Source organism: Macrobrachium rosenbergii, chromosome 21 (assembly GCF_040412425.1).
Source record: "Macrobrachium rosenbergii isolate ZJJX-2024 chromosome 21, ASM4041242v1, whole genome shotgun sequence".
NCBI lineage: Eukaryota > Metazoa > Arthropoda > Malacostraca > Decapoda > Palaemonidae > Macrobrachium > Macrobrachium rosenbergii.
The window spans coordinates 45,091,493-45,116,612 of record NC_089761.1 but is presented as its reverse complement, the minus strand read 5'-3'; the positions used below and the strand labels follow the sequence as shown (position 1 = coordinate 45,116,612).

The 25,120-nt window shown below is 37.3% G+C and overlaps 1 protein-coding gene across 16 annotated transcripts in view; it reads left to right on the top strand.

Moving 5' to 3' along the window:
- Positions 1-25,120, top strand: part of LOC136850112 (uncharacterized) — a 174,335-nt gene that overhangs the window by 141,951 nt on the left and 7,264 nt on the right. For 13 of the 16 annotated variants that reach the window (XR_010856531.1, XR_010856529.1, XR_010856530.1 and 10 more), the window contains one exon: positions 7,211-7,397. The exons of the other annotated variants lie outside the window; for them this stretch is intronic. The gene's annotated coding sequence lies outside the window, so the exon portion shown is untranslated. The remainder of the gene's footprint in view (positions 1-7,210; positions 7,398-25,120) is intronic. 16 annotated transcript variants of the gene reach the window in all.

Genomic DNA, 25,120 nt, shown 5'->3' with positions numbered 1-25,120 from the left:
TTCTTGTTTCCATTTTCCTCCCCTTTTCTTCCATGTTCCTTTCCATCCAGCTTTTATTTATGCCCTGTCTATTCCTGTCTCGTACTTTACCCTTCATTCATTTTAGACCTGTTCCTGTTTTCTTCCCCAGCCTTTCGACTTCTTAGTACACTCTTTCCTTTTTTATCATTCCTTTCTCTGTTTCCATTCTGTTCTTGTTTCTCTTTGCATCCTCCCTTTCACTACGTACAACCATTCCTGTTGCCATTATGCTTCTCCCTTTTCGTACGCCCATTCTGTTAACTCCTCCATATTTATCCTTCTTTATTCTATGGTAATTTTATTCCTACATCCTTTTTCATCCTTATCTTTGCATAATTTCATCTTCTCTGTTATTCTTCATTTACTTTTCCTGCCTCCTGTACTTTCTCCCCTTTCCTTCTTTGACTAGTTTTCGACAATATCCGTTTTTATTACTTCTCTTTCATTCTAAACTGTCTTCCTTTCTTTATCAATTTATTGCTTCCTAACTTTCTCTAATTTCATTCCCTTGATTCTGTTTACCACTCTCCCTCCATCTGGATTCTCTTTCTTTCTTTCTTTCCTACATTTATTTCTTCCTATATATTCTTCTCTGTAAGTAAACTTTCTCTTCTATGCATTGTTTACTACTTTTCTTTTATTTTCTCACTCTCCACCTTTCATTCCTTCATCTATGTCATTTCTTGCTGTTTAACCGTTATGTCTCACTAAACCTTTTTCGTTCTTTTGTTCTATTCCTCCCTTTTCAGATTTCTTAGTTTCACGGTTTTTTTATTCTATTCTCATTTCCTTCCTTTTCCTCTTCTAGCTTTATATTTCGCACCATCTTCCATTATTGGTTTATCTTTTCCTTCCTTTTCTCTGTCCTTATTTGTTTTCCTCCCCTCTTTGCTTCTTTCTTTCCTCGATTCTTTCCTTCCGTGTTCTTCTTCTTTCTCTTTCCTTCTTTGTTCCTCTCTCCTGATTACTCTTTCTCCCTTTTCTCTATTTGCTTTCTTCCTCCCATTCCTCCTTTGATTCTATATTTTCTTTTATATATTTGCCAGATTTTCACATTGTTTTGCCTCCTCTTTCCTTCCATCTATTTCCTTTGCTTCCTTCTTCCTTTATTCCTTGACTTCCATTCTTCCTTAGTTGGTGAGATTCATTTCTCATTCCTTGCCCTTCCTTTGTCTGTTTCTTTGCTTTCTTCTTCTTTTCCTGAATCCCTCATTTAATTTTCTCTCTTTTCTTTCTTCTTCTTTTCCTGAATCTCTCATTTGATTTTTTCCTTTCTTTTCTTTCTTCTTTCCTGAATCTCTCATTTAATTTTCTTTCTTCTTCTCTTCCTGAATCTCTCATTTTATTTTCTCTTTTTCTTCTTTTCTTCCTGAATCTCTCATTTAATTTTCTTTCTTTTGTTTCTTCTTCTTTTCGTGAATCTCTCATTTGGTTTTCTTTCTTTTCTTTCTCCTTTTCCTAAATCTCTCATTTGCATTTTTTTTCTTTTCTTTCTCCTTCTTTTCCTGAATCTCCCATTTAATTTTTTTTCTTTTCTTTCTTCTTCTTTTCCTGAATCTCTCATTTAATTTTCTTTCTTTTCTTTCTCCTTCTTTTCCTGAATCACCCATTTAATTTTATTTCTGTTCTTTCTTCTTCTTTTCCTGAATCTCTCATTTATATTCTTTCTTTTCTTTCTTCTTCTCTTCCTGAATCTGTCTTGTAATTTTCTTTCTTTTCTTTCTTCTTCTTTTCCTGAATCTCTCATTTAATTTCCTTTCTTTTCTTTCTTCTTCTCTTCCTGAATCTCTCATTTAACTTTCTTTCTTATTCTTTTCCTGAATCTCTTATTTAATTTTCTTTCTTTTCTTTCTTCTCTTCCTGAATCTCTCATTTAATTGTCTTTCTTATTCTTTTCCTAAATCTCTCATTTAATTTCCTTTCTTTTCTTTCTTCTTTTTCTGAATCTTCTTTAATTATCTTTTCTTTCTTCATCTTTTCCTGAATCTCTCATTTAATTTTCTTTCTTTTCTTTCTTTTTCTGCCCGAATCTCTCATTTAATTTTCTTTCTTTTCTTTCTTCTTCTTTCCTTGAATCTCTCATTTAATTTTCTTTCTTTTCTTTCTTCTTCTCTTCCTGAATCTCTCATTTAATTTTCTTTATTTTCTTTCTCCTTCTTTTCCTGAATCTCCCATTTAATTTTCCTTCTTTTCTGTCTCCTTTTTTTCCTGAATCTCCCATTTGATTTTCTTTCTTTTCTTTCTCCTTATTTTCCTGAATCTCTCATTTAATTTTCTTTCTTTGCTTTTTTCTTCTTTTCCTGAATCTCCCAATTAATTTTCTTTCTTTTCTTTCTTCTTCTCTTCTTGAATCCCTCATTTAATTTTCTTTCTTTTCTTTCCCCTTCGCCCCTTACTTCAGCCTTTCAACTTATTTTAAATCTTCTCCTCTCTTTTCTGTTTCCCTTACTATTGTTTCTTCCTCTTTTTACTCCTATTATACTTTCTTCTCTGATTTCCTCAATTCCTTACCCTCTCCATCTCTGTTACTGTCTCCTTTATCCGTGCCTTCGTACATCTCTTCTCTTCAATTCCCTCAATTTCTTCTTATTTCCTTTATTTCGTCTTTCGCCTCCTGCCTGATTTTCCCAGTTCTTCCCTTATTTTCGTCTTATTGTTCTTATTTTTCTTATCTTCGTCCTACTTCATATTTTATTTTTCATTCTTTGCATTCTTTTCTCTTCTCATTTGTCTCCTTTCTTTTTACATCTCTTTTTCATATTTTATTTAATTCCTATTCTTTTTATTCCTTTTCATTCCCATACTATTTACATTTTCTTCCCCTTGCGTCACCCACGGTTTCCATCCTTATCTGTTTTCGTCCTTGTTTTGTTTCTTTTGGTTTCTTCCTCCTCTCCCTATTTCCCCACCTTTATCTCTCCGTCTTCATTTTCTCCCTTTTCTGTTCTTCATTGTGTGTTGTTCTAGCATCGCTCTTCTATTTTATTTCTGTTCTTTTCCCTTTTCCATGCTCTCTTTCCTCCTTCATTTCTACCTTTCTTTTTCTTATTCCTTCTTTTCCTTATTCTCTTTCTTTATCCTTTCAACTTTTCTACTGCTATCCTCTTTTATCATCAGTTTCTCGTTCCTTCTTTCGTTGGTTTCCTCCTGTCCGTTCTCTTTCTCCACCTCCTTTTCCGTCTCTTACTCATTCATGTGTTGTTCTTCCTCTTTCCTTCCTCTGCTCTTCTTTTTCCTCACACCGGTGCTCTTTTTTCTTCCACCTCCTATTTACTCAACTATTTCTCTCGTCCCTTCTCCTTATATCCATTTCCTTCTTCCTTTCCTGATCCTCCTCCTGATCTTCATCCTGCTTTCAGTTGATCCATTCTCCACTTTGTTCTCCTCACCTTCCTGGTCTTCCTTTTTTGCTACCTCCGTTTCTTTTAACTCTATATTACCTTTTCTTTTTATCTCCCTTATGCAGCTCTTCTTACTTCTCTTTGTCTCTCTGTTCTCATTAACTTTCACTTCATCCTGTTCTCTTCCTCTTCCCCCTTCTCCTCATACTGCTTTTACTCATGATCTTGTATTTCTAATTTTTTACTCCTTCTGTTCCTCTTTCTCTTTCTCTTCCTTGGAAGCCTCGTTTTCCTTCCATTATTTATTCTTCTCCTCAACCTTTTTCTCTCCCTCATTCTTCTCCTCTTCCCCTTAATAATTACGATCCTCTTCTGTTTTAATTCCTTCTCTTCCTCATATTGTTGGTTCTCTTAAGATGGCTGCTCCTTTGCTTATTCCTTCTTCCTCCTACAATATTTCCTGTGATACTACTCCTAATCCTAATCCTTATCCTTCTTTTCCCTCTCTTTATCCTTGTCCGCATCCTCCTCCTCCTCCTTCTCCTCCTCCTCCCCCTCCTTATCTACCTTTTCTTCCTACTTCTCCTTATCTACCCTCCTCCTCCTCCTCCTCCTCCTCCTCCTCCTCCTCCTCCTCCTCCTCCTTCCCCACCTCCTCCTCCTCTTCCTTATCATCCTTCTCCTCCTTATCATCCACCTCCTTTTCTTCCTCCTAATCATCATCCTCCTCCTCCTTATCCATATATTAGTACGTTTTTCTTTTCATCCTTCCACCTCTCCTCCTGCTCCTTTTCAATTCACTCCCTTATTCCTTTCTTCCTTTGCCTCATCTCCCAACTCCTCCTCCTCACTTTTCCCACTCCTCTAATTTCACCTTAATCCATGTTCCTCTTTTTCCTCCTCCTCCCACCTCTTCTCTTCCTCTTCCTGCTCTTTTCTTTTTCCTAACGTTCATCCTCCTCATCTCCCAACTCCTCCTAATCATCCTAATACCCATTCCTATCCTCCTCATCTTCCTAACCTTCTTGTAGCTTCTCGTAGACTAATTCCTCTTTTTCCTCATTCCCCTCCCTCTTTTAATACTTTTCCTCTTCCCTCATCCTTGAACTCTATTTCCCCTGATTATCACAACTTTCCTTTAACTTCTCTTTTAACTTTGTTTTTTTTCTCCTCCTCTTCTTCCTACTCCTGCTTTTTTCCTCCTCCTCCTCCTCCTCCTCCTCCTCCTCCTTTTCTAACTCCTCCTCATTAAAAATGTTGTTCTCCCCTCCTCTTACACTAATCCTTTTCATCCTGATCCTTATATCTCTATGCTTATATTCTAACAACTTCATTCCTTGTGTTTTACTTCTCATTCTTTTGTTACGATTCTTCTCTCCTCTTATTCTCTTTTCATCTCAGTCTTCTTTCTTTCTAACGTTCCATTTTCTAAGTTTCTTTTTCTACTCTTTATATAATTTTTTTGCCTCTTCACTGTTTTTATTTGCCTTTTCCTTTAAGTTTTCCCTTTTAATTAGTCCTTATTCTCTTTTCCCCTTTTCATTATTTCTTCTTCCCTTCCTTTCCTTTCTTTCCTCCTCTCCTTTCCTCCATTTCTTCTTTTTCTTGCTCCCCTCATTCTTCCTCTCTCTTCTTTTCTCCTTTCCTTCCTACTTTTATTTTTCTTTGCTTCTCTCTCTGGCCATCCTTATTTCCACTTTCATATTCTGCTTTTTTCTTCATTTCTTTCCTCTCTTTACCTTCTTTCCTCCTATTCCTTTTTTCCTCAGCTTATCCTTTCCTCATCATCTTCTCCCCATTCCACTTTGTTGTCTTTCTTGTTCTTCTTTCTCCTCTTGTAATCCCTTCTTACTTACCTTCCCTGTTTTTCATTTATCTTTTTCTCCTTTTCCATTCAATTCTCCTATTTTGATCGTTTCTTACCTTCCTTCCCTTTCTCTTTCTTCTCCTCCTTTTATGTTTTCTTTTCCTTAGTTGTTTTTCTGTCTCCTCTTTATTCTGTTTCCTCTGTTCCTCTTCCCTCCTCCTCTGTACCTTCTTTCTCTCCTTTTACCTCCCTCCTTTTTTTATTTTATCTTCATTTCTACCTAAATTCCTCTCTTTCCCCTCCCTCCTGAAGTTCTTCCTTCATATAATTTTCTTCTTTCTTTTATTTTTCCATCCTAATTATTTTATTTTCCGCTCTTCATCCTCCTCCTCTTCTGTCTCCCCACCCCCCCGCGCTTCTATTCCTTCTACTCCACTTTTTCCTCTTTCTTGTCTTTCTTGCGACCATTTTGCTCTTCCTACTCTTTCATTTACTTTCAAGTTTTCTTTCTCTATATTTAATCTTCTTTCTCCTCCTTTTCCTACCTTTCTCTGCCTCCGTCTCTTCAGTTAACTCCTATTCTCCACACTTCCTCTATTCCTTTTTCGTCCTTTTCGTTCTACGCCCCTTTCCTCTTTTCATTTATCCCTCCTCCATTTTTTCCTCGTTCCACCCTTTTTGTCTCCTTTGCCTTTGCATTTATTCCTTGACCCTATCCCCCTCCTCCTCCTTCGCGCTTATTTCTTCTCATTCTCCCTTTGCTCCTCTTGTCTTCTCCCTTCTTAGTCTTCCTTTAGCAGTCTTCCCTTGTCCTCTTTTTTTCTCTTCCTCTTTTTTACCCTTTATTCCTCCTCTTTATCCTTCTTCTCTGTTCCTTCTTCCATCTCTTCTCTTCCTTTCCCAAGTATCCAACTTTCTTATTTTTCTGTTTCTCTTCCTACTCTTCATTCTTTACATTCTTCTTTCTCAATTCCTCTTCATTCTTTATTTTCTGCCTCCTGTCTTCTTTATTCTTCTTCTCCTTCTTTCTGTCTTCCTACTTATTCTTCGTTTCTCCTTTCCCAATTTTTCATTCTTCTCCTTTTCTTCATTTCTTTCTTCTTTTTTCCCTGTCTCCTTCCTTTCTTTCCCCCCTCCTCCTGCTCCTGCTCCTGCTCCTCCTCCTCCTCCTCCTCCTCCTCCTTTTTTATTCCTCTTCATTCCTCCTCGTCCTTCTTAATTGTCCTCATAATTATCCTTATCCTCTTTATCAATGCCCCATTCTTCCCAATAATATTCCTCTTCTTTATCATTGTATTTTATTCCTTGTACTTTTTTCATCTTTTTAATTATCCTTATCCTCTCTGAAATGTCTTTCCTCATGATTATCCTTTCCATTTCATTATTATCTTGTTTTATTTATTTATCCTCAATTTCCGATCTTTTCTATAATCATCTTAACCCTATCCTCAACGTTTCTTATGCACACCTTGATTAATCCTATCCTCACTATCCTTATTATCCTTTCCGTTTTATTATTATCCTCATCTTTCTCCTTACCATCCTTATCCTTTCCGTCTCATGGCTACCGTCATCTTCTTCCCTCCTCCTCCTCCTCTTTTTACTCTTCTTCATCATTATCTGCATCCTCCCGATAATAATCCTAATCCTTTACCTTTGTTTCTTATCCTCTCTATCCACCTTATTTTTTTAGTCATTCCTGATCCTGTCTCTTCTTCCTCCTTCGTTCTTCCTTTATTCTGTCTTTGTATCTTCAAGTTTATTTTTGTTTTATAGTTCGTATTTTAAGTTATTTTTTATTCTAGACCTTTAATATGTACTTTTATCCAGTTTTTAGTAATAAGAATCCAAGAGAATGTTACATACATACTATTAAGATTTCTTATATATTTTCTTTCATTGTTATACAACATTCTACATTTATTACATATATGATGATTTCTTTTATGATCGTTATTCAACATTCTGCACATGTTATATATATATATATATCATTATTTGTTTTATGAACCTTATTCAACATTCCACATTTGTTGTTTAGGGCGAAGTCTTGCTCGTAGGCTAACAGCTGTGCTCTGACAGACGCCACTTTTCTCAAGCTCTCGTATGTTGAGCACCTCTTCTGCATTGGACGGGTTGCCAGATGTACTGCGCCTTCTCAACACACTTTCGATTCACTGCAAATATTCCTCTTCTCGGCCTTCTCCTACAACCGACTAACTCCTGAGGTATTTTCTTTTGCATGCTCTCTTTGCTTCATTGTAGTTTTTTTATTTCCTCCTTTTTTGGATATTTCTGCAATTATCACTTCATTTCTTTCCTTTCCTTTTATTTCTTCCTGTTTTTGCATGTTCCTGTAATGATCATCCTTCATTTCTTTCCTTTTTTTTCCTGTCAATTCCTCTTCTTCCTTTCTCTGTTTTCATCGTTCCTAATCCTTCATTTCTTGTTCCATCTTTCCTCCTCCTCCTCCTCCTCCTCCTCCTCCTCTCATCTTCTTTCTTCTCCACTTATTCTTCATTTTTATCTCCCTTTTTTGTTTCTTCCCTTCCTTTCCCTTCTTTCTTTTTTTCCACTTTTCCTTCTATTCATTTTTTCTAAACCTCTGTCCCCTTTTTTGTCTACTTCTCCCTTATTATGCCTTTCTCCTCTTCTTTCTCTTCCTTTCATTTCTTATTATCCCTTTACCTCTTTGCATTTTTCTTTATTCTCTTTTCCTTCTCCTTTATTCCTCTTTCCTCTTCGTCTTTTTCCTTCACCCCTTCCTCCCCATCCTTCCATTTTACTTCTTTCCTTTCTGCATTCTCTTTTTCCATTCTTTCTAGCTCTTTAATACTGCTCCTTGTATCTATCTCTCTCTCTCTCTCTCTCTCTCTCTCTCTCTCTCTCTCTCTCTCTACCTTCTCCCTCTCTTTTTCTTACTTTTCCTCCCTTTCGCTTCCCTTTTCCCGTCCTCTTTCCTCCTCAAGTATTCCTCTTTTTCCACTGTTTATTCCCATCATTCCACTTCCTATCATTTGCTTCTTATTTCTTCTCTTCTGATGTTTTTCCTTCTTCGTCTGTCCTTTCTTTCTTTCATCCTCCTATCTACTTCTTCCCTTCTTTCTTCTCGCCTTCTGTGGTCTCTCCTCCTCATTACTCTTTCCCTCTGTTCTTATCCACTTTCTTAAACTTCTCTTTTCTTTTCCCCTTTCCTCCCTTACCAGTTTCCTTTTCTCTTTACTTTTTCATCTTCTCATTTCATTCTTCTTTATCTTTCTTTTTCCTTCTCTTTTTCCTCCATTAGTTATTCTCCTTCTTCCATTCCTTGTGGCTTTTGTTCCTCTTCTCTTTTTTTTCCTCCTCCTCCTCTTCTTTCCTCTTTTCCTTATTCTCCCTTCTCATATTCTTTCGTTATTTTTGCTCTTGGTTGATTCCTCCTTTCCTCCACCTTTCGCTATTTTCTTTCTCCTCATTATCCGTTATTTATCATTTCATTTCTCTTTCCTCCATTCCTTCGACTCCTCGTCAAAATTCCTTCATTTATATGCTCCCTTGTCCTGTTTTCCTTTATTATTTTTTCTTTTCTTTCTAATTTTCAATTTTTTTCTAAAATTTTCCCTTATCCTTCCCTCTCTCTCCCTTCCTCCTCCTCCTCCTTCCTCCTCCTCCTCCTCCTCCTCCTCCTCCCTGCCTACTACTTTCTCATGCTCCTTCTTTCTTTCATTCCTTAACATTCTCCTCCTTTTCCTGTCTTCCTCTTCCCACGCCATCTCTTTCCTTTTCTTCTGCTTTCTCTTCCTCCTTTTCTTGATGCTTCTTCCTTCGTGTCTCTTATTCCCATCATTCCCTTCTTCCTACTCTTTTCTTTTTCCTTCGGTTATCTATCCCGTAGCTTCCTTTGTGTCTTTCTTCTTTCTTAACTCCCCCCCCATCACTTGTCGCTCACATCTTCCTTTTCCTCCCCAATTCTTCCTCCTCTCCGCTTTTCTTCTCACTTTCTTCCCCTCTCTCTTCCTTTTTCTTTCCTCGCTCTCTTCTTCATTTCCCCTTCCTCCTCCTTCTCATTCTTCCCTCCCTCCTCCCTTTCTCCCCATTTTCCTCCTCCCCCCTTTCCTCCTCCCCCTCCTCCTCCTCCTTCCTCCTCCCCTCCTCCTCCTCTTTCTTCTTTTTCTTCTTCTTCTTCTTCTTCTTCTTCTTCTTCTTCTTCTTCTTCTTCTTCTTCTTCTTCTCTCACTTTGTCCTTATCTTCATCTTATCTCTCCTGCTCTCCCTTCTTGCGCCTCCAATTTTTTACACCTGTCCTCCCTTTCGTACCTGTAATCTTTCTTCCTTATTCCCCCCCACAACCCATTTATTCTACTTTTCTTCTTTTTCCTACTTGTGTTTTTTCTTTATCTTCTATTTCTTTCTTCTCTTTATCCTAATTCATCTCTTCTTTCTCTCTTCTTTTCTTCTATATTCCTTTTTCCTCTTACTTTTCTTTGCGTATCCTCCTTTTCCTTTTCCATCTAAGTCATCATTCTTCTCCGTTTTTCCTCCTCCTTCCTTCTTATTCCCTCATCCTGTCACTTCTCATTGCTCCTGTCACTTCTTCTCATATTCCTTTACCTCTTCACTCCTCCTTCCTCAATCTCTTTCTTCTTTCTTCCTTCTCTTACCCACATGCCTGACATTCTCTCCATTCTCTATTTTTCTTTCTCGCCTCCATTTTCTTCTTTTTCTTCTTTTTCCTCTGCTGTTTTTCTCCTTTCATTCTCTTTCCCTTTATTTATTCTCTTTAAAGTTTTCCTCTATTGTTCGTTTCCTCCCGGTCTTCCAATATTTTGTTTCTTCCTCATCCTTCTTTCATCTTCTTTCTTTTATTTAGTTTTTTATGTTTCATCGCCCTTTCCCCTTTTCTCTATCTTTTCCTTTCTCAATATCCTTCTCTCTTCTTGTCTGTTTCAATCTTCCTAATGTCTTCTTCCTTGTCCTCTTTCTGTTTCTTTCTTCCCTTCTCATTCTCCTTCTGTTTTTACCTTCTTACCTGATAACCTGATTTTATTGCTCTTCACTTCCTTCTTCCTCCTGTTTCTCATTATTCTTTTCTCTTCCCATTCTTCACTATCCTCTTTATACCTTTTCTTCTTTTGTTTCTCTTCTGTCTCCTTTCCTTTCTATCAGATTTCTTTCTTTCTGTCTTTTCTTCCTTCATAATTTCTTCCTCCTCTCCTCCTCCTCCTCCTCCTCCTCCTCCTCCTCCTCCTCCTCCTCTCTCTCTCCCTCTTCCCCTTCTCCTTTATCTGTTCTTTCTCCTCCCTTTCCTTCTTTCTCTTCTTCTTTTATGGCTCCTGCTTTCATCCTTCCTAAACCTCTTATATCTCATTCTCTCTTTCTTCCTCTTCCTCTTCTGTCTTACCTTCGTCCTCCTATCCTTCACTACTTTCTTTTTTCCTTTTCTTGTTTCTTCTTTACCTTATATCCTACCTCCCTTCCTTTCTCTTTTCCATTTCCCCCCCTTTTTTCTCACTTTCAATCTTTCTCCTTCTTGTCCTTGCTTTGTTCTAGGTCTCTCGTCTTCCTACTCCTCCCCCTCCCCCTCTCCCTCTTCTTTTTCATATTGTTTTTCTACTTCCTTATTCTTCCTATGTATTCTTTATCCTCCTTTCATTTCTCCTCGTATTTTTCATCTTTACATTTCTCTTCCTTGAGCTTCTTCTCTTATCTCTCCCATTTTTTCTAATTTCCTCCTCATGCTCCTCCTCTCTTATTATTTCTTATCCTTTCTTTTCACTTTCCTCTCACTTATCTTCATCTGTTTCTTCCTCCTCCTCCTTTCCTTCTTCCTAATTATACTTTCTCTTCCATTTCCAATTTCAGTTTCTTTTATATATCTTTTTCCTTTCTCCATTCTTCTTTGTCTGTCTTCCCCCTTCCACTTACTTCTCTCTATTTCCTTTCTCCTCTTTCTTTTTTCCTTTCTTATTCCTTGTTAGCTTTCTCTTTTTATCTTCTTTTTCCTCCTGTTTTTCTTCCTCGTTTTTTCTTCCTTTTCCTCATTTTCTTTTAACTCCTCCTCCTTTCAATCTTTCTCTTCCTCCTCGTCTCCTCATGCTTCTCTGTCTTCTTTTACTCTTCATTATCTTCCCTTCCTCCTCATCCCATTTCGTCTTTCCTTTCCTCTTCATCTAACTTCTGATTTATTGCTCATCTTCGGTCATATCCTTTTATTCTTCTTTCTTCTCCCCATTTCTTCCCTCCTTTTTTTCTTGTCATCTCTTCTTCTTCTTCTTCTTCTTCCTTCTCTTCCTCTCATTCCATTTCCCCAGTTTTTTGTCATCTTCACTTTGCCTCTCCCATTTCTCATTTCTTTTATCTTTTTTGCTTCTCATCTTCCTTTCTCTTCACCTTTTCTTCTCTTCTTTTTGCATCTTAGTTCCTCATTTCCTCTCATTTATATTCATTTTCTCTCCCCCGCCTTCCTTCCTTCCTCCTCCACCTTATTGCCTACTTCCTCTTCTTTTCCTCCTTCACACTTTTCTTCATGTTCTCCCCCTTCCTCCTTTCAGATGCTCTTCTCTTCCTTCTCTCCTTTCTTTCTCTCCTCCTTTTTCTGATTTTCTTTCCATTTATCATCCACATTCTTATTCTTCTTTCAGATTTCCTTTTTTTCATTCTCCCTTCTTTTGCCTCTTCTCTATTTCTTCTTCATTTTCCCTTCTTATATTTCATTCTATCTCTCCTACCCACCATCCTTGTCATTCTCCTTTTCCTTTCTTCTTCCTCCTACTATCTCATCCTGCTTTCCTTTTGCTCCATCTTGTCCTCTTCTTCATTCTTCTGTACCTCCTCCACAAACTCCTTCCCATCTCTTCCTCATTTCCTTTTCCTTCTTTCTCTTCTTCTTTCGGGCTGTCTGTCTTTCTTTCTTTCTTTCACTGAGTCATTCTCCAAATTCATATCTTGCCACTTCCTGTTTCCTTGTTGCTGTCCTTTCTCCTCACACCCTTCATTATTCCTCATCATCCTCCCCTCTTTCCTCCCTCTTTCTCTCTTACTTTTAATCCCTCTTGTCTTATTTCTGTCTCTCCTTCTTTCCCTTATCTCCTCCTTATTTTCCCTTTCCTTTCCTACCTTCATTTTCCACTTTCTCTTGACTCTCATTTCCTAATTCCTTCTCGCCTATTATTTTATTCATTTCCCTCATCCTCCTCCTCTTCCTCATCCTCTTCCTCACTACTTCTTCTTAACATTCCTTTCTTTCTTTCTTTCTTTCTTTCTGTCTTCCTCTTTATTCTCCTCGCCCTTCCTTCCTTCCTTCCTTCCTTACCAATTTCTTCCTTCCATTCTCCCTCTTTCTCTGCCTCTCCCTCCATTTCTTCCTCTCTGAAGTCCTTTCCCTTGCCCCATTCTGTTTCTCCATCTGCCTTTTCCCTTCCTTCTTATCTCACTTTTGTTCTTAACTACTTCCATTCCCTTTTCTTCTTCTCTTCATCCTTTTTATTTTTTCTTTCTGTTCTATGCTTCTTCCGTTTCCCTTTTTCTTCTTACTAATTCTTCTTCCTTATCCCTATCCTTCTGTTCCCCCTTTATCCTTCTAATATCTTCCTCTTCATTATTTTTATCGTATTCCTTATCTTTCTCTTTCTTTCATTTTTCCTCCTCTTCCATTCTTTGGTACCTCCATTATTTTCCTATTTTGTTCTCCTATTCACATTTCCTTGGTCTTACCCTTTTTTTATTCTTTCATTACTCCTCATCATCTGTTTCCTCTTTCCCTGTTTCTTACTCTTTAATGCCCTTTTTTTCGTTGTTTCCCTCTGCTTTCGTGCTTATCATCTTCCTCGTTTTCTTTTTATTTCTTCTCTTTCTCTCATTCCTTTTTCTTCTCTTTCCTTCGGCTTCTTACTACTTTTTTTTTTTCCCTCGTATCTGGATACCACACAGCTCCTCACTCTCCCGAATTCCCTTATTTCCTTCTATCTACTTCTCCCCTGCTCCCTTTCTTCCTTCCCAAACATTTTCATTCTCTCTTCATCTCATTTTTCTTTTCCATCTTTCCCTAAAATCTTTTCTTCTTTTTCTCATCTTCTTTCTCATCTTCCTCTTTCGCCCTAAAATCATCCTCTTCTTTATTCTTTTTTCCTTCCTTTTCTTCTTTCCTTTCTTATTTTTTCCTCTCTTCTCTCCTCCTCTTCTCTTCTTTCTAACCATTCTCCCTTTTCCCTCTTTCTTCTCCTCTACCCTTCTATTATCTTTCAGCTCCTCTACCCTTTTATTCTTCTTCTTCTTCTTCTTCTTCTTCTTCTTCTTCTTCTTCTTCTTCTTCTTCTTCTTCTTCTTCTTTTATATTACCATTATCCTCATCCTTCACTTTTTTCCCGTCTTCCTCTTCAGCATTTTCTTGGTTTTCCTGTTTACATTATTTCTTCTTACTTTCCTTCTTTATTTCATCTTCCCGCCCTCTTCCTCATTCTGGCTCAATTCTTTCCCTTTATCCTTTTTTACCTCCTTTTTTTCTTTATATCATTTGATTCTTCTTCTTCCTTCTATCCATCCTTTACTCCTCCTGCTTAGCCTTCTTTTCATCCTCGCCCCCATTGCCTTCTTTTCCTTTTTCTTTCTCGGCCTTTTCTTACTCCATATTTTTTCTTCCTTCCCTTTTTTCCTGTTTCTTCCTTTCGTTCATTCATCTTTCCTCACTTTCTTCCCCTAATATTCTTTCTTCCTTATTTTTGCTTCCTTTCTCTGCCTTCCCATTTTTTCTTTATTCACCCTCCTCTGCCTAGTTTCTGTTTTCCTCCCTTCCCCCTCCTCTTAACTCCCACCTTCCTTTATTTCTCTTCCTTCCTTTCTTCTACTTTTATCCCTCTTCAGACTCCTTTCTTCCTCTCAGGATTCCTCCACCTCTCCTCTTTCTTCCCAGTTTTTCCTATTCCTCTTACTTTTCTTCCCTTCTTGCCCCCTTGGTACTGTTTTTCCTCCTCTCATTCTTTTGTCCTTTCCCCCCCCCTTCTTTCTACCTATTTTTTTCCGTTTTGCCTTAATACCTTTCTTCTTCACTTTTTCCTTTCCTTCTTATATCCTCTTGCCTCTTTTCCAAGTCCTTTTCCTCCCTTTGTCTCTTACGACCTCCTCTCCTTTCTCTTGTTTCTTCCTCTTACCTTCCTCTCCATCCTCTTTCTGTTACTTTTCCTTTTCCTTCTTTCCTACTTTCTTTCTGTCTTGTTTTTGTCTCTTTCCTTATTTATCTTCCTTTCAATTCTCCTCATTCTCCATTTTCACTCAACTTTTATTCATTATACATTTCCTTCTTTAATTTATTTCTTTTTTTCGCCTCATTTCTTTTTTTTTTATTCCTCCTCCTCCTTCTCCTCCTCCTCCTCCTCCTCCTCAGTTCCTTGAATTCTTCTCTCTCTCCTCCTGCGTCACTCTTTTTCCTCTTCTCATTTTATCCTACATTCCTAATTCTTCTCATCTTTCCACCTTCATCTTACCACAGTCTTTTTTCCCCATCTTTTTCTTCTAATTTCCTTCCTAATTCTCTTCCTTTTCTTTTCTTCTCCTTTTTTCCTCTTCTTCTTTTTCCTTAATTTCTGTTTTTTTTTTTAATTTTTTGTTTTTTTTGCTTTCTTTTCAGTTCTTCCTCTTCACTTAATTCATTCTCAGTCTTCCATTTTTCCTTTACATCTTCCTTCTCATTCTTTCCTTTACATAATTTTTCTCCTCTGTTTATTTCTTTCCTCAGTGTTTCCTTTCCAATCTCTCCTTTTTTTCTCTTTCGTTTTTCCTTCCCTGCTTTCTTTTATATTCCTCCTCTATTTCTGACTCTTCCTCTGATTTGTTCTCTTATCCATTTATATCCTATTCTCCTTTCTTCTTTTCATTTTTAGTTTATGTTTTTCTGTCTCTTCACTTCCTTCCTTCTCCTCCTCCTCCTTCTCCTCCTCCTCCTCCTCCTCCTCCTCCTCCGTTGTTCCTGTTCTTCCCTTTCCTTTATTTTCCATTCCTTTTTCTGTTTATCTCTTTCCTTATCTTTCTTTCATTTTCTTTTCATCATTGCCTTCTTCCCTCCATCTTTCCTCCTCCTCCTTCTCCTCCTACTCTGCCTCCTCCCTTTTCCATCATTCTCATATTTCTTTTCCTCTTTATTTCACCATTCCCTTTTATTTTCTCCTTTCGTTCTTCCTTTTTCTGTTTTCCACACTCCCTTCTTCCCTGCCCTCTTTATATTTCTGTGTTCCTTCCTCTTTCGCCTCTCCTCCTCATTCTCTTTACTATTTATTTTCTTTAGACTTTCCTTCTGCTTCTTCTTCCTCATGTTTCTCCTTCTTCCTCTTTCCTTTCATGTTGCTCTTCCTTCCTTCTTTCTTTCTTTCCCTATCTTTATTTCTTCCAACACCTCTACTTTCTCCTTCTGTCTCTCTTTCTCCATTCTTTTTCCTTCCCTTTTCATTATCTCTAATACCCCTTTTCCTCCATCCCTCTTCTGTATGCATCTTTATTCCTATGGTTTTTCCTCTTTGTATATTTTCCTCTTCTTCCTTTACTGTTTTCTCTTTCATCTTATTCTCTTATTACTTCGTCTCTTTCTCATTTTCATTTTCTTTCTGCCATCCTCCTCCTACTCCGTTGCCTCTCTTTTTCCTCTCTACCTCTTTTTTATCATTTCATATATTCCTTCTCCTCCACATTTTGCATTCCTCATACTCTGATTCATTCTTATACTTCCTCACATCGTTTTCTTTTACCAATTCCCCTTTTCCTGCTTGAATTCTTCTTCCTCTTTTTCATGATTCTCCTCTCACTTCACTTCATTCTAATTCTAATTTTCCTCCTTCTATCTTGCCTCTTCTTTATTCCTGATTCTTCCTTCTCTTCCTTTTTACTTTTATTGTTTCTCATCCTTCTTCCATCTGTCTCCTTTCCTTCTCTTCCTCTTCCTTTGATTCTCTTCCTTTTTCTTCCTCCAATTCCTCCTTTCCTCCCTCCTAAATCCTTCTCTCCTCTTCCCATTCTTCCTGCTCTTTGTCTCTCTACTTTGCTTCCAGCTCTTACTGTTTCTTACTCCTCTTAATCTTCCTTCATCTATCCTTTCTTTTTTCTGTCCCTTTCTTTTTCCCCTTCTATGCCTCTTCTTCCCTACCGTTTTCCTCTTCCTCCTCCTGGTTCCCTTCCTTTCCTCTTCCTGCTTTTCCTTCCCCCTCTTTTGTTCCCCCTACCATCCTCCTCTTTCCTTCTGTCTTCCCATCACTTTGTTTTCTATCTTTTCTTTTTCTCTTCTCTCTTTTTTCTTTTCCTTCCCCTTTTCTTACTCTTATTCTTCCATCTCTGATTGTGTTTCTAATCAGTTCCATATATCTTATTTTCTTTTTCCCCTTTTCCACTTTTTCCACTTTTCATCCTTCTTATCATCCTTTCACTTTACTCCTTTTTTTCTCCCGCTTTCATTCCTCCTATCTTTCCTATTACTCAGTCTTCTGTCTCTTTTCCTTCATTCTCATTTCTTTTTTACCCTTCTTCGTCTTCCTCATCTTTCTCCATTGTTTCTTTCATTTCATTTCTTCTGCAAGCTCCTCTGCTCTTTCTACATCTTTCTCTTTTTCCTTTCCTCAATTACACTCGATTCTTCTATCTTTTCTTCCATCTCAATGTTTTCCTTCTTCTCTCTTACTTGCTCTATATCTTCATTTTTTCTCCACATCCCCCTTCATCTTGTTTTAATCCTTCTTCTTCCTTCCCCTTCTCCTTTCTCTCTTTCTCCTGCTCTTCCATTTTCTTTCTTATCTTCATCTTCTCTTTCTCCCATTTCCTTACGTATTCTACCCTTATCTCTCTTTCCTTCTCAGTAATCTCCTATTCTACTCTCTTGTTTATCCTTCCTTATTGTCATTTTCCTCTATCCTTTTATTTCCAGTCTCCTCTCTTTCTCTTTTCCACTTTTCTCTTTCTCTTCCTCCTCCGCCTCCTCCTCCTCCTCCTCCTCCGCCTCCTCCTCCTCCTTCTCCTCCTCCTCCTCCTCCTCCTCCTTTTATATCCTCTCATGTTCCTTTTTCTCCTATTATTCTTCCTTCTAGGTTTTTCTCCTCATTTATTTATGCCTTTCCTATCTCCTCCTTTTTTCTTTCTCCTCTATTCCCCCACTCCTTTCTTTCTTCCTCCTCATACTCTAGCCCTCTATCCCATCTCCTTCTCATTCGCTTTCCTCTCCTAATCTTTTCTTTCTTCCTTCTTTTATCTTCCTTCTCCAGTTTGTTTCTCTCTTCATTTTCTTTTCATCCTTCCATCGTGCCTTTTTCTTCTCTCATCTTTTCGTTCATTTCCATTTTCGTTTTGTTTCTTAGTCCTTTCTCTTTTCCTTCTCTCTCTCCTTAGATTTCCTTAATGTCCTCTTTATACTCCTCTTTTTTTCTCTCTTCCTTCTTATCTTCGTCCCAGTTTCTTCCTTCATTGTCCTCTCACCCTCTCTTTCTTTTCTATCTTTCCTCCCAATCTCTTTTTCCTCTATCTTTCCTTTTCATCCTCTTATTATGCTTGTTTTCCCCCCTATCTTTTCCTTTCCTCCTCCTCTCCCTTCTCTGCCTTACCTTCTTTTCGTTTTCCTTTTACTCCCTATTAATCTTGTCTTCGTTTTTCTTCAAAGTTTTAAGTCTCCTTTCTTTTTCCTTTCTACGCTCTCTTGACTGATTCTGTTCCATCTTCCTTTTCTTTCTTTTCCTTACCCTTCATCCTAATCCTTCTTCCTTTTACTCTACTAGCTCCTCTCCGTCTTCTTTTTCTACGTTTTCATTTTATTCTGACGTTTCTTTCCTTCTATTCCCATTCTTCTTTTCTCCCCCTGCATCCCCCATCCCACCTTTCCCTACTATATCCTACCTTTCTTTATCATCCTCTCATTCCACCTTCTAGGTCTTTTTCTTCCCTTTCTCTTCCTCTTCTTCATCTCTTGCTTTTTCCGCCTTCCCAATTTTCCTTTTCCTCTTCCTTTTCATAATTTTCTTCCTTATTGCCTCTCTTTCTTCTTCCCATATGTTTTTATTTCTTCCCTCCTTACCTACCCTTTGGCAAATGCTCCTTTCCTCTTTCCTACCTCCTTCCTCATTCCTCAGCATCTCCTTTGTTTCTTCCTGCCTTTTCCTTTCTCCCCTTTCTATTTTATTTCTTCTTCTTCATCTGACATTTTTTTTCATTACTAACCTCCTCCTCTCTCTCTCTCTCTCTCTCTCTCTCTCTCTCTCTCTCTCTCTCTCTCTCTCTCTCTCTCTCTCTCTCTCTCTCTCTCTTCCTTTTTATTCCTTCTCATCATTTTATTCCTCCTGATCCTGTCTCCCTCCATACTTCTTAACTATCTAATGCTCCTAAAAATCTCTTTCCTTCTAATCTTCTTTTTCTCTGCTTCTTTCTCCTCTTACCAATTCTTCTCCTATGTTTATTCATGTTTTTTGCCTTCTTTTTTTCTTTCTTTTTCCTCTTCGAATTCTTTATATTTTTCTTCATCTTCTAATTACTTCTTTTCTTTATTTCCTTCCCCCATGATCCTACTGTCCTCTTTCTATTTTTTTTTACTTTTTCATTCCTCTTCATCATCCTTTTTCAGTCCTCTTTTTTCCTTCTTCCATTTCCTCCCCCTCCACCTCCTTCCCCTCCTCTTCTTCTTTTTCTGTTTCCTTGAGTTCTTTTCCCTGTTATTCTTTTTCCTTTCTCAATTTTTTCATCTCTCTTATCCTCATTTCTTACTTCCTTCTCCTTCTCATTTCTTTCCATTTTTTCCTCATTACCACTTTTTCTTTTGATCCTTCTTTCTTCCTTTTTTATCTTTCACCTCACTCTCTCCTTGTTTCTCCTTTCCTTTGACTCTTTTCTGTCTCCTTACTCTTTTTCTCTTTCGATTCCTTCTCCTTATCTTCTTTTATCATTTCTTCTTTCTTCCTCCTCCATCTACTTCTGCTCTCCAAATCATTCACCTTTTGTCCTTTTCTCCTTCCTGTACCATTCTCATTCTTCATCTTCTCTTATTCCTTTCCTCCTCCTTTTCCTCCATCCACTCATTCCCTTCCTTTTTTCATTTCTCTTACTTTAATTTCCTTATATCTTTTCCTACTTTCATATTTGAACTTCAGCTTATATCCCTTCATCCATTCTCTCTCCTCTTCATCTTTTGTTTTCTCTTCTTTTCCTTTTCCCTTTCTTTTTTCTTCTCCTTTTGTCCCTTTCTTACTTTCTTCTCCCATTTATCCTTCATTCTTCCATCCACCTTTCCTCCTCATTTCCTTCCCCTACTACCTTTCCTCGCTTCCTCCCCCTCCTCCTTTTCCTCCTCCTCCTTTTCCTGTTTTCTCTTCCTCCTTTCATTCCTCCTTAATCACTTCGTCCTTCCATCTCTACCCTACGTTTTATTCTCCTTCTTGCCTCTTATTCTTATCCTTTCCTACGTCTTCCTTCTCATTCTTCTCGTAATATACTTTATCATCTTCCTTTCATATTACTCATCTTTTTTTGTTCCACTTCCTACTTTCCTCTTTCTCATTTTATAATAATTCACTTCTCCACTTTCTTTATTTCCTCCTTTCTTTCTCATCATTTCATTCTCTTAATTGCCGCTTCCTTCTCCTAATTCTTCTCTTCATTTCCTTAATAATTTCATTCTTCTCCTTACTTACTCTTTTAGCTTCCCTGTTCCTTCTTCCTCTTACTTTTAACCTTTTTCTTCCTCCTCACCCTTCTTTCCACTTTCCTTTGTTCCTTTCCATTCCACTGACATTCATTCTCTTTCCTTCCTCTTTATCCCCTTTTTTCTTTCCTACCGTTTCTGTCTTTCCTTTTGCTTTCTTTCCATTTGTTCCAAAAATTCTTTTACATTTTCTTTCTTCCTGTATCCTTCCTCCTTATTCTCCTCTTTGTCCTCCTTTCTGTCATTATTTATTCCCCAAGTTTCCTTTCCTTCACTTCTGTCCTGCCTCCTCATCTTCCTTTCCACTTTCCCTTCTTCAATTTCCTTTTTCATTTCCCAATTTCTTTCCCCTTTTCCTTTTATACTTTTGTCCTTCCTCATTATTCTTCTTGGTATCGCGCATTTCTCCTATTCTTTTCTTTTCTTCTTTCTCATGCTCTTTCCATCTTCTCTTTCATCCTTTTTTTATCCTACTTTCTTTTAATAATCTTTTTCCCCTCTTTCCTTTCTCTTCCCTCCTTATCACCTTCCTTCCTTAACACCCTCCTTCTCTTCCTCGTCATCCTTATTTCCATTCTTTTCGTATTTCAGTGTCTCCTCCCTTCTTTCTTTCTTCTTCCTTCTTATCAATTTCATGAGTATCCATTTCACTCTTCCCCTTAGTCTTCCTCCTCACCTATCTCTTTTGTCTCCTTTCTTTCACTCCTCCTTCATTTCTTCTTTTCTTGCTTCTCTTGTTTTTTCTCTTGTTTTGTATTTTCACCCTGCATCTCTTTTTCCTTTCCTTCCACCTCATACTTCATACTCCATCCTATTCATTTCACTTGTTCTTCTTCCTTCTTTCTATTTATTTTTCTATTGTCTCCTTATCGTCCTTTCTCTTCCCCCTTTTCTCTGTTTTCTTCCCCCTCATGCTTTTTACCCTCTTTAATATTTTTTCGTCCCTTCTTTCTCCATTCCCACTTCTTCATCCTCTTACTTCTTCCTATTAACTCTTTGTTCCTCCTTTCCTTTTACTATTTCCTTTTCTCCCACTCTATTGCTTCATCTTCCTACTCCTCTTTCTCTTTCTTCTCCTTTTCCTCCTGTCTACCTTTTCCCCCTTTCCTCCTCCCTATTCCCTCTCCTCTTGTTCCTTCCTTTCTCTTTCACTGTGCCCTATGTCTCCCCTTCTCTGTATCTTTCTACATTTCTTCCTTTTCCTTGTCCTTATCTTGTCCTTTTTCCTCTTCCTCCTTTTGCATTTCCTTCCTTATCTTCTTCCCCTTTCCCTTTCTTTATCACCCCTCTTCTTTCTCTCTTATTCTACTCCTTCCCCTTAATAAACCTTTCTTCTTTCCTCCTTCTATTTCCTCCTTAACCTTCTTCCCAATTCTTCCTTCCTCTTCTTTCTGCTGTACCCTCTTCATCTTCTCCGTCCTACTTCCCTTCCTTCCATTCAGACATCTTGTCTCCTTTTCCTCTTTCCTACTCATCTTTTGTCCTCCTCTGGATCTTTTCCCTTCTGTTTTCTTCTTTCTTTCCTCCACCTCTTCCTCAACAGCATGATCCTGCATCTCTCCTTTCCTTTCTCCTCCTTCTCCTCCTCCTCCTCCTCCTTCCTTTCTTTTCTTTAATTACTTTCTCTAATCCTTTTCCTTTTCTTTACTTTCTTCTCTTCTCTGTCCCTGTCTCATCTTTGCGTTGCTTGTCTCTTCCACCTTTTTCATCTCATTCTCCAGATTGTTCTGCTCACTCTTCTTATTTCCTCTACCATGACAATTCATATACTTCATTCTTCTCTGTTACTTTCTCCTTCTCTTTCTTTGTTTCCTTCTTCTCCCTTTACTCTTTGCTTTCTTCCCCATTTCGCTCTTATTTCTTTCTATCTTATTTTCTTTGTCCATTTTTCTCTTCCTCCCCTCTTCGATGTTTTCCTTTCTCATTTTTCTTTTCTTCCATTCTCTTCCTCCTAACTTTCTCCTTTATTCCTCTTCCCAACTCATCTCCTTCGTACTTCCTCCATTTATCTCTCCCTAACTTTTTCCTTATTTTTCTTCTTTCTCGTCTGATTTCCTTGAGTTTTTCTTCCTCATTTTCTTCCCTTTTTCTACCTTATCTTTCTTTTCTAATTCTCTTTCTTTTCTTCATTTTTCTCCTCTTTTCTTTTTTCCTGTTTCTTTCTCTTCTACACTCATTCCCTCTTGACGCTTCTCTCTGTTTCCTGCCCCCCTTACTTCCTTCCTTCCTTCTTCCTTCTTTTCCTGATTTAATTTCCTTTCATCCATCTTTTACTCCCTCTTTCCCTTTTACTACCTCTCCTTTCACATTCTCCTTCTCTCTCATTTTCCTTTGGCTCCTTCATACTTCTTCCTCTTCTCTCTCCTCTTTTCATCGTTCTTCTTTCCTTGTCCCCACCTACCAATTTCTGTTTGTTTCCTTTTTCATTCTCTCTCTCTCTCTCTCTCTCTCTCTCTCTCTCTCTCTCTCTCTCTCTCTCTCTCTCTCTCTTTAATTCCTCATCAAGTCTTCAAGCCTTCCTGTCGTTATTTCTGACATTTTTCTTTCTGTTTCCATTCTTTTCCTGTTTTTCGCTCCTCCTATTATGCCTCTTCCTCATCCTATCTCCTTTTCATCTCATCCTTATTCTTCACCTTTCCATATTTCTTCCTTCCTTTTTCTGTCTCCTTCCTTCCTTACTACCTCCTCTTCCTCTTCCTCTTCTCTTCCTCCCCCCCACCTCCCCCTCCTCCTCATCTCATATTTTCTTCAGCTTTACTTTCTTTACCCTTTTTTCTTTCTTCATCATCCCCCTTTTCCTCCACTATTACTTTTTCTCCGTGTTCCATCCTCCTTATACTCTTCCTTCATTCCCCTTCTACCTCTCCATCTTTTATACTCATTATTCCTTTTTTTTCTTCCTCATCTTTTATCTTGATTCTTTCCTCCATCTCTTCCTCTTGTCTTATATGTCTTCCTCTTTTCCTTCTTCCTTCTCTTTCCTTATTTTGCCCTTTCTCTTTCTCCTTTCCTCCTCAGCATTTTCTTTTCCTTTTTTCCCATTTCTCTCTTCATCGTTGTACTTCTTTCATGTTCCTTTATGCTCCTCCATTTCCTTATTTTTTCCTATCAGGATCGTTTTCTCTTCCTTTTCATTATCTCCCTTTTCTTTTATTACTTATTCCCCCCTCTTTCCCTTCCTCTTCTTACTGTTCTCTCCCATCTGTCTCTTCCTTACTTTTATCTTCTTCATCTTTGTCCTCTTCTCTCATCTCTTTCTATTTTCCTCCTCTTCTCTATTGCTTCTTCCTTCTTCTGTCTCTCACTGTCTTTCTTCTTCTGTCTTCTTTCTTCTTACTTTTCTGTTACCTCCATTGCCTCTTTCTCCTGCCCTCCTCTCCTTCCTACTCATCATCTTTTCCTTTTCCCTTTTTCTTTATCCTTTTTCTTCTCTCACATGACGCTTCCTTTTTGCTCTTCTTATTATTCCTATTCTCCATTCCTTCTTTTATCTGCCCTTTCTCATTTCCTTCCTTCTCCTCGTTCCTTTTCCCCTATCCATTCTTCATTTTTCTCTCGTTCTCCTCCAGCTATTCTTTGTCATACTCATCACCCCTCTTTCTCTCATGCCTAATCAGCTATTCCCTCTTCCCATTACTTTTCTGTCATTCTTCCATTTATTTCCTCTTTAATTAATCATCTTTCTCTCTATATCTCTTTCATATCGTCATTCTCTCTGCCTTCCGCATGCATTCCTTATGTTAGCTTGTTTCTTAATTTATCTTTTTTTGTGACACTTTCTTTTTAATTTCTACTCTTTCCTTTTTCATCTATATTCACTTCCATTTTATCTTGTATGTTTGCTCCTTCCTCTCTTTTTATTTCAGTTTCTGATTTTCCTTTTACCACTGCTACTTTCTTGTTGCATTGTCACTCACTCACTTACTTATATTTTCTTATTTTATCATATTTTTTCATTGCTTGTTTTTCATTTTTCCATTCTTCAGTTTTTCCTATCCTTTTCTGGCTCTTCGTTATATTTTCTTTTTTCACTCCATTGCATCTTTTTCACTTGTTTTATTTTTCCTGTTTTATTTCCTGCTACATTTGCTCTTTCCATAACTAATTGTTCTTTTATTTGTTTGCCTTTTTGATTTTTGCTTTCATCTTTTATTTCTTGTTTCATGTATTTCTTTGCATTTTTCTTTTCTTTTTATCTGCCTTTTAGGTTCACTTGTTTTTTCTACTATTTTTCCATTTTTCTTTGCTTTTTATTACTTTTTTATCTTTTATTTACCTTCCTACTTTACTTGGGAATTTCATTTCCTTATTATTTATCTGTTTTTCTTTGCTTCTCTGCTTTTCCTTATATTTTAAGGCTCAGTTCAATTTTTTACTCACTTTTTCTCTCTTTTATGCCTTCATATTTTCCTAACTTTCTTATCATTTCTGAATGTTTCTCTCATATTCTTAGTTTGCAGTGGCTTTTTTTTCACTCTCCCTTCCAATTTTTCTTTTATTTTCTGTATATTTTCACCTTTATTAATTATTAGTATTCTTCCACTTTCTGTCCCCATCGCTTATTTTTTCCTTCTATACTATATTCTCTTTCCCTTCAGTTTTTATATTTTATTTCTCTTGTCTTCTCGTTATCCTGATTGAAAAATTTTCGTGTCATTTCATTCCGCCTCTTAAGTCATTTCTCCTTTCATTTCTTCCATTTCTGTTATTGTTGCATGTGTTTTGTTTTTGATCTTGGTTTCTACTGTGCTCACTTTTCAGTCACTATTTGTCTTTCTTCCTCTATTTGTACCTGTCATTTCCCTTTTCACTTTTAATTCCAAAAATTTTCCTTTTAATTTCATTTATTTTTCTATGCCCTTCCTTCTTTATTTCAATTTTTTAAAATCCCTCAATTTATTTCTTTTTTGAGTGCTCTCCTTTAAATTTCTTTTTTTGACATCTTGTTTTCCTTATATTTCATTTCTTACCCATGACTTTCTTTTCGCTGTTGCATTTTCATTCCTGAAATGCTTTCTTTCCTTCCTGTTGCATGCTTTTTTTTTTCTATTGATATGCTTTTATCTTTGTCTATTTTATTGCATGAGTTTCTCCTCTCATTTCTGGCATGCTTTTGCCTTTCTTTGATTTTTATTCCTAACTTAATTTTACCTTTCTTCTGTTATCACATGTGATATACTTGCAGTCTTTTATTTCGTTTTTAATAACCATTTTTTTACTTCCATATTTATTTCTGACATGCTATCTTCTTTACCATTTATTATTGCATGCCTTTTCTTTCATAACCATTAATTACCAAACAATTGCTTTACTTCTCTC